This window comes from Giraffa tippelskirchi, chromosome 8, assembly GCF_054371585.1.
Source record: "Giraffa tippelskirchi isolate mGirTip1 chromosome 8, T2T-mGirTip1v1.2.pri, whole genome shotgun sequence".
Classification (NCBI taxonomy): domain Eukaryota; kingdom Metazoa; phylum Chordata; class Mammalia; order Artiodactyla; family Giraffidae; genus Giraffa; species Giraffa tippelskirchi.
The window spans coordinates 118161045-118174884 of record NC_137282.1 but is presented as its reverse complement, the minus strand read 5'-3'; the positions used below and the strand labels follow the sequence as shown (position 1 = coordinate 118174884).

The 13840-nt window shown below is 42.4% G+C and overlaps 1 protein-coding gene across 1 annotated transcript in view; it reads left to right on the top strand.

Moving 5' to 3' along the window:
* The window catches only part of KHDRBS2 (KH RNA binding domain containing, signal transduction associated 2), a 631271-nt gene extending 617918 nt beyond the window's left edge, over nucleotides 1-13353 (top strand). The window contains exon 14 of the mRNA XM_081523653.1: nucleotides 13081-13353. The gene's annotated coding sequence lies outside the window, so the exon portion shown is untranslated. The remainder of the gene's footprint in view (nucleotides 1-13080) is intronic.
* Nucleotides 13354-13840: the final 487 nt, after the last annotated feature.

The window sequence follows — 13840 nt, the reverse complement described above, 5'->3', positions numbered from 1 at the left end:
ATTTCTAATTTTGTTGATCTGATTCTTCTCCCTTTGTTTCTTGATGAGTCTAGCTAATGGCTTGTCGATTTTGTTTATCTTCTCTAAAAACCAGCTTTTAGTTTTGTTGATTTTTGCTATGGTCTCTTTTGTTTCTTTTGCATTTATTTCTGCCCTAATTTTTAAGATTTCTTTCCTTCTACTGACCCTGGGGTTCTTCATTTCTTCCTTCTCTAGTTGCTTTAGGTGTAGAGTTAGTTTATTTATTTGATTTTTTTCTTGTTTCTTGAGGTACGCCTGTATTGCTATGAACCTTCCCCTTAGCATTGCTTTTACAGTGTCCCATAGGTTTTGGGTTGTTGTGTTTTCATTTTCATTCGTTTCTATGCATAATTTGATTTCTTTTTTGATTTCTTCTGTGATTTGTTGGTTATTCAGAAGCGTGTTGTTTAGCCTCCATATGTTGGAATTTTTAATAGTTTTTTTCCTGTAATTGAGGTCTAATCTTACTGCATTGTGGTCAGAGAAGATGGCTGGGATGATTTCAATTTTTTGGAATTTACCAAGGCTAGATTTATGGCCCAGGATGTGATCTATCCTGGAGAAAGTTCCATGTGCACTTGAGAAAAAGGTGAAATTGATTATTTTGGGGTGGAAAGGCCTGTAAATATCAACTAAATCTAATTTGTCTATTGTATCATTTAAAGTTTGTGTTTCCTTGTTAATTTTCTGTTTAGTTGATCTATCCATATGTGTGAGTGGAGTGTTAAAGTCTCCCACTATTATTGTGTTATTGTTAATTTCCCCTTTCATACTTGTTAGTATTTGCCTTATATATTGTGGTGCTCCTATGTTGGGTGCATATATATTTATAATTGTTACATCTTCTTCTTGGATTGACCCTTTGTCCTTCTTTGTCCCTTTTCACAGCCTTTATTTTAAAGTCTATTTTATCTGAAATGAGTATTGCGACTCCTGCTTTCTTTTGGTCTCCGTTTGCATGAAATATGTTTTTCCATCCCTTCACTTTCAGTTTGTATGTGTCCCTAGTTTTGAGGTAGGTCTCTTGTAGACAGCATATATAGAAGTCTTGTTTTTGTATCCATTCAGCCAGTCTTTGTCTTTTGGTTCGGGCATTCAACCCCTTTACATTTAAGGTAATTATTGATAAGTATGATCCCGTTGCCATTTACTTTGTTGTTTTGAGTTTGTGTTTAAATACCCTTTCTGTGTTTCCTGTTTAGAGAAGATCCTTTAGCATTTGTTGGCGAGCTGGTTTGGTGGTGCTGAATTCCCTCAGCTCTTGCTTGTCTGTAAAGCTTTTGAATTCTCCTTCATATCTGAATGAGATCCTTGCTGGGTACAGTAATCTGGGTTGTAGATTATTCTCTTTCATTACTTTAACTATGTCCTGCCATTCCCTTCTAGCCTGAAGAGTTTCTATTGAAAGATCAGCTGTTATCCTTACCAGGATCCCCTTGTGTGTTATTTGTTGTTTTTCTCTTGCTGCTTTTAATATTTGTTCTTTGTGTTTGATCTTTGTTAATTTGATTAATATGTGTCTTGGGGTGTTTTCGCTTTGGGTTTATCCTGTTTGGGACTCTCTGGGTTTCTTGGACTTCTGTGACTATTTCCTTCCCCATTTTAGGGGAATTTTCAACTATTATCTCCTTGAGTATTTTTTCATGGCCTTTCCTTTTATCTTCTTCTTCTGGGACTCCTATGATTCGAATGTTGGGGCGTTTCATATTGTCCCAGAGGTCCCTGAGGTTTTCCTCATTTCTTTTGATTCTTTTTTCTTTTTTCCTCTCTGCTTCATTTATTTCCACCATTCTATCTTCGACCTCACTTATCCTATCTTCTGCCTCTGTTATTCTACTGTTGGTTCCCTCCAGAGTGTCTTTTATCTTCTTTATTTCATTATTCATTATATATTGACTCCTTTTTATTTCTTCTAGGTCCTTGATAAACATTTCTTGCATCTTCTCAATCCTTGTCTCCAGGCTATTTATCTGTAACTCCATTTTATTTTCAAGATTTTGGATCATTTTTATTATCATTATTCTAAATTCTTTTTCAGATAGATTCCCTATCTCCTCCTCTTTTGTTTGGTTTGGTGGGCATTTCTCATTTTCCTTTACTTGCTGAGTATTTCTCTGCCTTTTCATCTTGTTTAGATTGCTGTGTTAGGTGTGGCCTTTCTGTATTCTGGTAGTTTGAAGTTCCTCTTTATTGTGGAGGTTCCTCACTGTGGGTGGGGTTGGACAGGTGGCTTGTCAAGGTTTCCGGGTTGAGGGAGCTTGTGTCGGTGTTCTGGTGGGTGGAGCTGGATTTCTTCTCTCTAGAGTGCAATGGAGTGTCCAGTATTGAGTTTTGAGATGTCTATGGATTTGGTGTGCCTCTGGGCAGCCTGTATATTGATGCTCAGGGCTATGTTCCTGCGTTGCTGGAGAATTTGCGTGATATGTCTTGCTCTGGAACTTATTGGCTCTTGGGTGGAGCTTGGTTTCAGTGTATATGTGGAGGCTATTGGATGATCTCTTATTAATTAATGTTTCCCCTGGCTTTCAGCCTTATTCTTGCAGTAGCCTCAAGACTTCTCCATCCATACAGCATCAATAATAAAACTTTTAGGTTAATGGTGAAAAGATTTTCCACAGTGAGGGATACCCAGAAAGGTTCACTGAGTTACATGGAGAGGTGAAGTGGGGGGTGGGGGTTGAGGTGACCAGGAGGAGAAGAGGGGGACTCAAACGTGGAGAGAGCAGTCTAGCCAGTAAGCACTTCCTTCTGTGCTCTCCACAGTCTGGAACCCTCAGAGCGGTTCACAGAGATACGTAGAGAGGGGGGAGGAAGGTAATAGAGGTGAGCATGAGTAGAAAGGGAGGAATCAAGAGGGGAGAGAGAGATCTGGGCAGTATTCTGTTCCTGAAGTGTTCTCCGGTACCCAGAACACCCTCAGAAATTCACAGAATTGGGTTGAGAAGAGAAGGAGGAGGGTGGGAGATAGAGGTTCCCTGGGGGAGAAGAAAGAGCATCAATAGGGGGAGAGAGTAATCAGGCCAGTGATCACACTCCTGAGTAAAAATGGGTCCTAAAGATTCGGTTCTTAAATGTACAAAATTGATATCAACTATGTAAAACAAAGATTAAAAATCTAGAGTAGAGGTTAGACTCTCATAAAACATACAATATAAAAAAAAGAAAAAAGAAAACAGTATAAAAAGAAAAAAACAGTAAAACAGGAAAAAAGTAAAACAGGAAAAAAATCATTAAAAAAAAGAAAACACAAAAGGTATAAGATATATGTATGCAGTTTGCTTTAAAAATAGGGTTTGTGTTTTTTTTGCAAGGTAATAGTGGGTTATGAAAATTAAAATTAAAGGTGTAATAGAGGATTTAAAGAAAAAAGAAAGAAAAAAATTTTTTTTAATTGAAAAAAAATGATAATAGTAAAAATATATATCCCGGACTTTCTCTGGAGCTGTTGTGAGCAGTGTGGGGTCTGTTCAGTTTCAGATAGATCCTTGTTCCTGCTTATACTTTTCAAGATCTATAGGCCCCTTTCAATGCAGTCGGCGTTAACTACAAGGATTTTAATCTGTTGGCCTGTCACTTCCAACGCGCTTCCCTCTGTTTATTTGGCTTCTGTTTGGAGGTCTCTTCAGTATCTAATTTCCACCCTGCCACAAAGGGGCGGAGGTGGTCTCTTTAGGTTCACTTGTTCAGTCGTGCTGTGGGGAGGAAGGAACACTGCAAACCTATATCACTGGCGTGTGTGTGGAGAGCTCGCAGTGTCTCGGCCGCACTGGGTTCGCCCCCGCTCACAGCGTGTGTGCTTTCCCTGTCTACCCTGCTCAGGCTTCAGGTTACTCGGCCGGGGAGTGGGCCATGAGATGTGTGCACTTCCTAGGTCTAAGCCATTCAGGTTCAGGTTCCTGGGTACTCCACAAAGGTGCAGACTCGGTTGCGCCCGCGGTTTGTGCCGTTCCCGGTCGGAGCAGCTCAGGCAGCCAGGAGTTTGGCGAGTGCACTCTCCCCTGTTGGGGCGGTGTGGCTTATCACCTCCCTGGTCCTCGCTTCTGTTTATGGGCGCGCCCGGCTCCGGTGTGCTTTGTGTCGGTTCTGGGGAGCTGGTCTCTGGCTGCGACCCTCCCTGTGGCTGTCGACCCTCCGGGATCTCAGGCAGTCTTTGCTTAGAAACTGGGAGCCTGTTTGCAGATTGATAGGGGATGCCCTCTCTGGGGCCGAGTTTGCCCCTTTCCGGCTCTGGCTGGCCCCGCCTGCCTGCTGTGTCAGGCGGGGGATGGGGAGGTCCGCAGCCGGCTAGCTCTCCTCTGGTATCGCTCAGTCCTTTGTTCTGTGAGCGGCCTGGCAGTGCCTTAGATTTGGGCTTTTCACGGGATAGTTCTCTCTCTCTGGCTGTCCCACAGTTTAGGTTACTATCTCACGTTAGCTCCCTCAGATTGCCCTCAGGGCATTCGGGCCCGGTCCTTACCCTAGGCAGTGCCGCCCGCTCCTCTCCGCTCAGCCCCCACTTGCTGGTGGCGGATGTGAGCGTCTGGGGTTCTTCGCTGGGAGTTGCCTTTAGGCATGTAATCTGTGGGTTTTATTTATTTTTTCTCCCAGTTATGTTGCCTTCCAAGATTCGAAATCTTCCCCCAAACCCGCCGGGTGAGAGGGTTTCCTGGTGCTTGGAAAGTTTTCCTCTTTTACGACTCCCTCCCCGGGAAGGGTCTCCGTCCCTAACTCTTTAGTCTCTCTTTTTATCTTTTATAATTTCTCCTACCTGCTTTCGAAGATAATGCGCTGTCTTTCTGGATGCCTGACGTCCTCTGCTAGCGTTCAGAAGTAGTTTTGTGAAGTTTGCTCAGCGTTCAGATGTTCTTTTGATAAATTTGTGGAGGAGAGAGTGGTCTCCCCGTCCTATTCCTCCGCCATCTTAGCCCCTCTACCCCAGAAGTCTTATTTCTGTCTTTGCATTCATTCATTAGGAACATTCTGTGTGTAAACAATGAAATCAGAAGCTCTAGGATAAAGCTTTTTTTTTTTTTGCCTCTGAAAGCTTGATAATCATAGAATGAAAGTTAATTGGAAAACACTTTGATTGCTTTTGTTGTATCATGTTCAAAAATTTTCTTGGACCAACCATTGTGTTTTCCTAAAGAAACATGTTGCTTCGAATAATTTGTTAGGAGGTCCTCTCTAAGTGCATTTCCCCCCAATCAGGTTAGTTATGAATATAATACTAGCTAGTCACAGAACTACATGCTCAAACCTGTATTCACAGTGAAGGAACTGGTGTGCTGTGTTTGTGTCTTTGCATTCATCAGGAACATTCGGTGTGAATGTTGTAAAATTCATTGGTTGCTTTCGTTGTATTCATTTCAACAAATTCCTTTGTCTTATCCTTGAATTTTATGTAGGAAACACACCACTTGGAACTCTTTGTCAGGTCATCTCAGAGTACAATTTCACCTAAACAGGTTACTTATAGCATGAACCACTCCCAAACTCTGCTCAAACCAGTGTTCCCAAGGAAGGATCCATTGTGTCCTGTTTAAGTTTCTATGCTGTTCAGAGTGAATCTTGGAATCAGAGCCTCATCAAAAAAGTGGTACCAACTACCTCTGAAAGCTAGTTAGGTGCAGACTGACATGCAATGAATACTTTGGTTTCTTTATTTTTATTAGGTCAACAGTTTCCTTAGTCTAACACTTGAGTTGTAGGTCAGAATCAACCTGCTTGGAACTCCTTGTTAGTAGGTCACTTTAAAGTGACCTTTCACCTACCTGGGTTACTCACTAGCCACAGAAATCTCTGGTCAAACCAGTATTCTCCCTGAAGGAAGTGGTGTGCTTTGTCTGTATCTTTCATTCATCAGGGGCGTTCTGGGAGTGAGCCTTGAATGATGTTCCCCTTTGCCTAAAGCTGTATTTTCTGTCTCAGAAAGCCTGTTAGTAATAGAATGAAAGTTTGTTGAAAATCACTATGATTGCTTTTCTTTCATTCAGTTCCACAACTTCCTTAGTCTAAGCCTTCAGTGTTCTGAAAGGAAAGGGCTGCTTGGAAATAATCATGAGGAGGCCATCTCTGACTGCATATTTCTACTAACCAGGTTAGTTCTTAGTATATGTAATACTTGCTACTCACAGAACTTTGTGCTTAAACCTATATTCACAATGAAGGAACCGGTGTGTTCTGTTTGTATCTTTACATTCATCAGAAACATTTTGTGTCTGAATATTATAAAACTCATTGGTTGCTTTTATTGTATTCAGTTCAACAAATTCTTTCATCTAATCTTTGAGTTTTCTGAAAGAAACATGCCACTTGGAACTCGTTGCTAAGAGGACATCTCAGAGTACACTTTCACATAACCAGATTACTTAAAGATATAGTATGAACTAGTCCCAGAATTCTGCTCAAATCAGTGTTTCCAAGGAAAGGTCTATCATGTGCTGTTTAAGTTTCTGCACTAATCAGAGTCATGCTTTGGGTGAATCTTGGAATCCAAGCCTCATCACTAAAGTTGTACCACTCTACCTCTGAAAGCTAGTTAGTTACAGACTGACAGGCAAAAACCACTTTGGTTTCTTTAGATTTATTCAGTTCAACGGTTTCCTTAGTCTGACACTTGAGTTTTTCTAAGAAATAGCCTCCTTTTAACTCCTTGTTAGGAGTTCAGCTCAGATTCCATTGCCATCTATCCAGGGTAGCAGAGGTATAGTACTAAGTAGTCACAGAATTCTGCTCAAACCAGTGTTCACAAAGAAGGATCCAGTGTGTCCTGCTCAACTCTCCACAACATTCAGAAATATGCTGTGTGTGATTCTCAGAATCCGAGCACATCACTAAAGCTGTATATTCTGCCATGGAAATCTAGGTGAGTATAGAATGCAAGTGAGATGGAAAGAACTTTGGTTTCTTTTTCTTTTTCTTTACTCAACTCAGCAACTACCTTAGTCTAACCCGTGAGTGATTTGTAAGATACGTGCAAGAAAATAAAGTCTGTCACTGTTTACATAGTTTCCCCAAATATTTGTCATGGTTAAGTAGTTGAGTTTTCAATCAATCAGGCAGGCTTCCCTGGTAGCTCAGAGGGTAAAGCGTCTGCCTACAATGTGGGAGACCTGGGTTCGATCCCTGGGTCAGGAAGATCCCCTGGAGAAGGAGATTGCAACCCACTCTAGTATTCTTGTCTAGAAAATTCCATAGACGGAGGACTGGCAGGCTATAGTCTATCAGATCCCAAAGAGTTGCACACAACTGAGCACTTCACTTCTCATGAATCAGGCTGCTTGTCACTTCTTGCTGCCAGGTCATCTGACAGTATGCTTGACCTAATCAGGGTTAAAAATAGATTTGGTTATCCACATTCACAAAGCACTCTCCACTGATATCTTTGCTCAGCAAACAGTACAGTGTTGTACACTAGGAGTGTCTTCACGCAGCTCTAAATGTGCAGGGAAACATGTTATCTTGAGGGTGGAAATAAAGGCATTATGGAAAAATCAGTATACTCCTCCTGTGAAAGCAGGATAGTTGCAGCCTCAAAACACAAAAACACACTGGGTCATATGTCTGTTTGTTATGACAACAGTTTTTATCCATTATTTGAGTTTTCTGAAATAAACATATTGCTGGCCACTTCTTACTGGGAAGTCATCACCCAGTTCAGTTTCACTGAATTAGGCTAGCCACAGATATGGGAGTCCACACTCACAGAACACTCCCTGCTGGACTCTCAGAACACTCTCCACTGAATGCTTTACTCATGGAATGGTGCCATCTGTCCTTGGGTTCTCTTAGACAGCTTTCTAACTACAGGGACATTTGTTTCTGTTTGCATGGGATTTTCAGCCTAATGGCAGAGGCAGCATGTCTTTGTGTGACTGCAGGGTGGTTGCCATCTTAAGCCTAAAAGAAATGCACACGGGTTCATTTTTTTCTCTTCCTTACGACCACAGCTTTGTTGAAGTATACGTGTCTTCTCAAAGCCCAGGCACTGACTTATTAATGCTACAAAGTCACTTGACAGTGTAATTTCACCCACAGGGTAACAACAGGTAAAGCAGAAGAACTCACAGAACACTCCTCCCTGAGTGCTTTCTCAGGGAATGAATGGGTCCAGTATAATCTAGGAGTGTCTTTGCACATTTCCACATCTGTGGGAAACATTTTTCTGAACCTAGAACTCAGTGCCTGAAGAGAAAGCAGCATTTTCACCAAACGAATCCGGAATACTTGCAGTCTCCAACCTGATGGAAAAAACACACTGGTGCATTTTTCATTTCTTTATGACAGCCAGTTTCATCAAGTATGTCTTTCTTTTTTTTTTTTTTCCTTTTTTAAAAAATTTATTTTAATTGGACGTTAATTACTTTACAATATTGTGATGTTTTTTGCCATACATTCACATGAATCAGCCATAGGTGTACATGTGTTCCCCATCCTGACCCTCCCTCCCCATCCCATCCCTCAGGGTCATCCCATTGCACCAGCCCTGAGCACCCTGTCTCATGCACCAAACCTGGACTGGCGATCTATTTCACATATGATAATGTGCATGTTTCAATGCTATTCTCTCAAATCATCCCACCCTTGCCTTCTCCCATGGAGTCCAAAAGTCTGTTCTTTACATCTGTGTCTTTTTTGCTGTCTCACATATAGGGTCATCGTTACCAGCTTTCTAAATTCCATATTTATGTGTTAATATACTGTTTTACTTTCTGGCTTACTTCACTCTGTATAATAGGCTCCAGTTTCATCCACCTCATTAGAACTGATTCAAGTGCATTCTCTTTAATAGCTGAGTAATATTCCATTGTGTGTATGTACCACAGCTTTCTTATCCATTCATCTGCCAATGGGCATCTAGGTTGCTTCCATGTCCTGGCTATTGTAAACAGTGCTGTGATGAACACTGGGGTACACGTGTCTCTTTCAATTCTGGTTTCCTCAGTGTGTATGCCCAGCAGTGGGATTACTGGGTCATAAAGCAGTTCCATTTCCAGTTTTTTTTTTAAGGAATCTCCACACTGTTCATAGTGGCTGTACTGATTTGCATTCCTACCAACAATGTAAGAGGGTTCCTTTTTCTCCACACCCTCTCCAGCATTTATTCCTTGTAGACTTTTTGATAGCAGCCATTTTGACTGGTGTGAGATGGTACTTCATTGTGGTTTTGATTTGCATTTCTCTGATAATGGGTGATGTTGAGCATCTTTTCATGTGTTTGTTAGCCATCTGTATGTCTTCTTTTGGAGAAATGTCTGCTTAGTTCTTTGGCCCATTTTTCAATTGGGTCACTCATTTTTCTGGAATTGAGCTGCAGGAGTTGTTTGCATATTTTTGAGATTCCTTGTTAGTTGCTTCATTTGTTATTATTTTCTCCCATTCTGAAGGCTGTCTTTTCACCTTGCTTATAGTTTCCTTTGTTGTGCAAAAGCTTTTAAGTTTAATTAGGTCCCATTTGTTTATTTTTGCTTTTATTTCCATTACTCTGGCTGGTGGGTCATAGAGGATCCTGCTATGATTTACACCAGAGAATGTTTTGCCTATGTTTTCCTATAGGAGTTTTATAGTTTTTGGTCTTACATTTAGATCTTTAATCCATTTTGAGTTTATTTTTGTGTATGGTGTTAGAAAGTGTTCTAGTTTCATTCTTTTACAAATGGTTGACCAGTTTTCCCAGCACCACTTGTTAAAGAGATTGTCTTTTCTCCATTGTATATTCTTGCCTCCTTTGTCAAAGATAAGGTGTCCATAGGTGCGTGGATTTCTTTTTTCTGAGAGAAACATGCAACTTGCCCTTTCTTGCTGGGAGGTCCTCTGACAATACAGTTTTACCCTCATCAGGGTAAAAACAAATACAGGAGTCAACATTCATGGATAAATACTTTGTGTCCTAGAAATGAATTTACACAGCTTGGAAACTGAGGGAGACGTTTTTTTGTGCACCTGGAATAAGACGTCAAAAAGCAGTCATTTGCCCTGTGAAACTTGGATAGCTGCACCATCTGATCTGCCAGCAAAACACAGGCTCATTCTACTCTTCAACCCTAGAAAAGCTTTGGTGAAGTAGTTGTGGGTTCAAGGAATCAGGCGGGCTTCCCTGGTGGCTCAGAGGGTAAAACGTCTGTCTGTAATGTGGGCGGGAGACCTGAATTCGATCTCGGGTTGAGAAGATCCTCTGGAGAAGGAAATGGCAACCTAATTCAGTACTCTTGCCTGCAAAACTTTATGGACGGAGGAGTCTGGCACGACTGAGGCGACTTAGCAGCAGCAGCAGCAGCTTCACTGAAATATTTGCTCCTCAAATGGTACAGTGTCTGTAAACTACAAGAGTCTTTGCTGCTGCTGCTGCTAAGTCTCTTCAGTCTGTCCGACTCTGTGCGACCCCATAGACGGCAGCCCACCAGGCTCCGCCGTCCCTGGGATTCTCCAGGCAAGAATACTGGAGTGGGTTGCCATTTCCTTCTCCAGTGCATGAAAGGGAAAAGTGAAAGTGAAGTCGCTCAGTCGTGTCCGACTCTTAGAGACCCCATGGGCTGTAGCCTACCAGGCTCCGCCGTCCATGGGATTTTCCAGGCAAGAGGACTGGAGTGGGGTGCCATTGCCTTCTCCGACAAGAGTCTTTACACAGCTCTAAATGTGCAGGGAAATGGATTACCTTGAAGCTGGAATTCCAGGCAATAAGGCAAAATCAGTATATTACTCCTGTGAAAGCAGGATACTTGCAGCCTCAAACCAGCCACGAAAACACACTGGGTCATTTTTCTGTGCATTATGACAACAGCTTTGGTCCATTATTTGAATTTTCTGAAAGAAACATGCTGCTGGCCACTTCTTACTGGAAGTCATCACCCAGTCCAGTTTCACTGAATTAGGTTTACAACAGGTATGGGAGTCAATGCTCACAGAACACTCCCCGCTGGACTCTCAGAACACTCCCCTCTGAATGCTTTACTCATGGAATGGTGTCATCTGTCCTTGGGCTCTCTTAGACAGCTTTCTAATTACAGGGACATTTGATTTTGTTCACATGGGATATGGAGGCTAATGGCAGAGGCAGCGTGTCTTTGTTTGACTGCAAGGTGGTTGACGTCTTAAGCCTTGAAGAAATGCCCATGGGTTCATTCTCCTCTTCCTTATGACCACAGGATTGCTGAAGTATATGCATCTTCTCAAAGCCCAGGCACTGACTTATTAATGCTACAAAGTCATCTGACAGTGCAATTTCACCCACTCAGGGTAACAACAGGTAGGGCAGAAGCGCTCACAGAAAACTTTTCCCTGAACACTTTTCTAAGGGAATGAAAGGTCTGGTGTGATCTAGGAGTGCCTTTGCACATTTCCACAACTGTGGGGAAACATATTTCTGAAGCTAGAACTTGGTGCCTGAAGAGAAAGCAGCATTTTCACCAAGCGAATCTGGAATACTTGCAGTCTCCAACCTGACGGAAAAACACATTGATACATTTTCCCCTTCTTTATGACAGCCAGTTTCATCAAGTATTTCTGTATTCTGAGGGAAACACGCAGCTTGCTCTTTCTTGCTGGGAGGTCCTCTGACAGTACAGTTTTACCTTCATCAGGGTAAAAACAGATACAGAAGTCAACATTCATGGATAAGTACATTGTGTCTTAGGAATAATCTGCTCAACTTGGAAACTGAGGGAGACGTATTTTTGTGCACCTGGAATTGGAGTATGATGTCAAAAAGCAGTCATTCGTCTTGAGTAACCTGGATAGCTTCAGCATCCGACCTGCCAGAGAAACACACTGACACATTCTACTCTTCAACCCTAGAACAGCTTTGATGAAGTAATTGAAGGTTCAAGGAATCAAGGAATCAGATGGGCTTCCCTGGTAGCTCAGAGGGTAAAGCGTCTGTCTGCAATATGAGCGGGAGACATGGGCTCAATCCCGGGGTTGGGAAGATCTCCTGGAGAAGGAAATGGCAACCCACTCCAGTACTCTTTCCTAGAAAGCAGTCATTTCCCCCTATGAAACCTGTATAGTTGCAGCACCCAACCTGCCGGAAAAACACACAGCCTCATTCTACTTTTCAATCCTAGAATGAATTTTCAGTAGTTGAATTTTCAGTGAATCGGGCTGGCTTCCCTGGTGGCTCAGAGGGTAAAGCATCCGCCTGCAATGTGGGAGACCAGGGTTCAGATCCCTACGTCAGGAAGATCCCCTCAAAAAGGAAATGACAACTCACTCCAGTACTCTTGCCTGCAAGCTATAGTCAATGGGATGGCAAAGAGTCTCACATGACTGGGCAGCTTCACATCTCATGAATCAGGCTGCTTGCTACTTGTTGCTGGAGGTCATCTCACAGTACATTTCAGTTTCACCTAATCAGAATAAAATAGGCTTGGCCATCCACGTTCACAGAGCACTCTTCAGTGATAGCTTTGCTCAATAGCTTCGCTCAGAAAATGGTACAGTGTCTTTACACTAGGAGTGTCTACACAGCTCTAAATGTGCAGGAAATTGTGTTATCTTGAATCTGGAAATCCAGCTGATATGGCAAAGTCAGTATATTTCTCCTGTGAAAGCAGGATAGTTGCAGCCTCCAACCAGCCAGGAAAACTCAAAACTCACTGGGGGCATGTCTCTGTTCGTTATGACAACAGCTTTGGTCAATTACTTGAGTTTGCTGAGAGGAACATGCTGCTTGCCACTTCTTACTGGGAAGTCATCTCCCATTCCACTTTCACCAAATTAGGCTGACAACAGGTATAGCAGTCAACACTCAGAAAATCCTCCCCACTGAAGTCTCAGAACACTCCCCACTGAACTCTTTACTCTTGAAATGGTGCAATCTGTCCTTGGGCTCCTTTCACAGCTCTCTAACTACAGGGACATTTGTTCTTGTTAACATGGGATTTGGAGTCTCATGGCAGAAGCAGCATTTCTTCATGTGGCTGCAGTGTGGTTGTAGCCTTCAGCCTGAAACAAACGCATTCGGGTTCATTTTTCTCTTCCTTAGGATCACAGCTCTGCTTAAGTATCTGCATTTGCTGAAAGCACAAACGCTTGCTTATTCATACTACAAAGTCATCTGACAGTGTCATTTCATCTACTCAGGGTAACAGGAAGTGTGGCAGAAGCTCCAACAGAAGATTCGTCCCTGAACTCTTCTCCAAGGGAATGGTACAGTATGTTTGAGGAGTGTCTTTCCTCAGCTCTGAACCTGTGGGCAAACGTTTTCCTGAATCTAGAACTCAGGGCCTGAAGAGAAAGCAACCTTTTGCCTAACAAAACTTGAATACCTGCAGTCTCAAACCTGTTGAAACATCACACTGGGGCATTTTTCCATTCTTTATGACAGCAAGTTTCATCAAATATTTGTGTTTTCTGGGAGAATTATGGTGCTTGCCTTTTCTTGCAGGGAAGTCCTCTGTCAGTACAGTCTTAGCTGATCAGGGTAAAACAGATAAAGAAGTCCACGTATATGGAGAGTATATTGTGTCCCAGGAATGAGCTTCCTCAGCTGTGAAATTGGAGGGAGAAGTGTGTTTGGGGACCTGAAATTGGTGTATGACATCAAAAAGCAGTCATTTCCATTGTGAAACCTGTATAGCTGCAGCATGCCACCTGCTGGAAAAACACAGTCCCATTCTGTCCTTCAATCCTAGAACAGCTTGGTTAAATAGCTGAATTTTCAGTGAATCAAGCGGGCTTCCCTGGTGTCTCAGAGGGTAAAGCATCTGCTTGTCATGTGGGAGACCTGGATTCACCCCCAGGTCTGGAAAATCCCCTGTAGAAGGAAATGGCAACCCATTCCAATGCTCTTGCCTGGAAAATTCCATGGACAGATCCCCCTGGTAGACTACAAGTCATGGGA